Consider the following 2,872-nt stretch of genomic DNA (forward strand, 5'->3'; position numbering starts at 1 on the left):
GAGGGCTGTATTATTGGTTTTGATGAGTACATGAACCTTGTATTAGATGATGCAGAAGAAATTCATTCTAAAACAAAGTCAAGAAAACAACTGGGTAGGATCATGCTGAAAGGAGATAACATTACTCTGCTACAAAGTGTCTCCAACTAGAAATGATCAATGAATTCAAACAGGGAAGTGAGGCAGTGGCAATTATGATGATATGTAAAAAGGCAGTTGTTTCAGTGGTTTGCCCTGGGAGTGTTTGTAAAACATGTGTTCATATTGTTTTGACTCCTCTTATGTTTTTACTGAAGGCCAATAAATGTAAAGTTGCTTTTATAAAAAAAAAAAAAAAAGAAAGAAAGAAAGAAAAGTTATGCTCAACATTAGTATTGCAGGATGCAAATGAAAACTAGTGAGATAGCAGTATCCCCTGGGCAGGGGGCTAAAATTAAAACACCACGTGTTGGCAACAATAAGGAGTAACTCGAGGCCTGGAAAATTGCTTGTGGAAGCAGCATCGCTTTCTACAACCACTTTGGGAAGTCTTTGCAGCTATTGTAGCTTAATATGCATATGTGGACTGACACGCAGCAATTCTGTTCCTAAGTAATTAAGGAAGTAACCCAACAGAAATGAATATTTAGGGCCACCCGAGCCTGTACAAACTCTCATAGCCTGCTGGCAAGGTGGCTATTCGTGTAATCTCAGTTGCTCAGGGGGCCAAGAGAGAAGGGTGGAGCATTTGAGGCCAGGCTGCACAACTTAGAAGACTCAGTCTCAAAATAAAATTTTTATTTATCTATTTTTTAATCTCTTTGAGATAGGATCTCACTATGAAATCCAGGCTGGTCTTGAACTCACTCTGTAACCCAAGTTGGTCTTTTGTTTTGTTTTGTTTTGTTTTGGGTTTTGTTTGTTTGTTTTTGTTTTTGTTTTGGCTTTTTGGCTTTTTGAGATAGGACCTCGCTACACAGTTCAGGCTGGCCTTGAGCTCACTTTGCAGCCAGGCTGATCTCAAACTCAGTGCGATCCTCTTGCTTCAGCCTCCTGAGTGCTAGGATTACTGGTGTATACCCCCATAACTGGCTCCAAGTTGGTCTTGACCTCACAGTGATCCTCCTGCCTCAGCCTCCCAAGTGCTGGGATTACAGGTGTGCACCACTGGACCGGTCTCAGAATGAAATTTTTTAAAGGGCTGGGGATGTAGCTGTATGGTAGATAATCCCAGGTTCAGTCCTTAGAACTACCAAAACCAAAATTTAAAAAAAAAAATGTTCATAGCAGCTTAAAGTAGCCAAAAACTAGGAGAAAAGGCTATCAACAGGAAAAGAAGTATGTTCACACAATGAACTATTATTTGAGAGATATAAAAATAAATAGGCTCTATTTGTTAAAAAATACTCCCACATCCACAAACTGATGAAGAAAGTGTGGCATAGGCATGAGTGGAATATTATTAGGCAATGAAAAAGAATGCAGTTCTAATATTTGCTACAAAACAGATGGCCCTTAGGAAAATTATGTTAAGTGAAAGAAACTAGTCACAAATGACTGGCATAGTTTATGGTTCCATGTATCTGAAATGTCCAAAAGAGGCAAATGCAAGCTGGGCATGGTGGTACATGCCTGTAATCCCAGCACTGCTAAGCCTGGGGCAGGAGGATCATTGCAAGTTCCAGACCACTCTGGCTACAAAGTGAGCTCAAGGCCAGCCTGAACTACATAGCGAGACCCTGCCTCAAAAAGACAAAACAGGGACCAGGGAGATGGCTCAGTGGAATAAGTGCTTCCCTGGCAAGCACAAGGGCCTGAGTTCAATCTCCAGTTCCACAAAAATAAATAAATAAATAAATAAATAAATAAATAAATAAATAAATAAATAAAACAAAGGAGGCAAATGCAGAGAGACAGAAAGTGGGTTAGTGATCGCCAGGAGCTCGGGGGACAGAAGAGTAGGTTGCCTTAATGGATGGATTTCTGGACATACTTTTTCATCTCATGAAAAAATGTAGCCTTTCTTGGGGGCCAGGGAGATGGCTCAGTAGAATAAGTGCTTCCCTCACAAGTGCAAGCGCAAGGGCCTGAGCTCAATCCCGGTTCAGGAAAAAAAAAAAAAAAGTAGCAAATCTTTATTACAAAATAATAAAACAACAATAGTTAATGTATCCTTATCTCCAAAGTAGGTACTCAAAAACCATTTTAAAAAGACTCTCTTACAAAGAAGACACAAAAAGAAACTTTGTTTTCAATGAACTGAGACAAACTAGTCGTATAAATGAAACAAATTAGCATTACACTAAGTTAGTTTTTGCAACAGCAGACTGCCTCACTTAGGAAATTATTTGATCGGCTCCCTACTTTCTATTCATCTATCTTCTATTTTTCTCTTTATTTGTGTATATTTTTGAGTTTCTTATATAAAAGAAGCCATTCAATACTTCAGCTGGTGTGGCCGACGTTTCACTTAGCATTCTTTCCAAGTTGCATCCTTTTACCCATGACTATCTCAAATTTATCTTTCTTTCTAGCAGGGTGACATTTCATTGCAGACAAGCACGTTTTCCTTATCCACTCAGGTACTGGGGACCACACACAGGGTTTCCAAGACCCAGTGCTTATGAATCGTGCAGCTATAAACATGGATACGCGTGCAGCCCTGTAGTACGACGTCTTCAACTCTTTCAAGAAACTGTCCAGAAGGAGAAGATCTGGGTCAAACGGCATTTCTATTTTTAGTTTTTTGAGGAATCTTCACCCTGAGTTCTCTAGCTGGCGTCCTGGTGAGGATCCTACCTTCCCGCCTACAATGTGGAAGAGCTCCTTCTCCCCTGCCTTCAAATGGTCATTCTTTTGGGAGTAAAATGGTATCTTTTTTTTTTTTTTTTTT

This window comes from Octodon degus, unplaced genomic scaffold (assembly GCF_000260255.1).
Source record: "Octodon degus isolate 3935 unplaced genomic scaffold, OctDeg1.0 scaffold00064, whole genome shotgun sequence".
Classification (NCBI taxonomy): Eukaryota; Metazoa; Chordata; class Mammalia; order Rodentia; family Octodontidae; genus Octodon; species Octodon degus.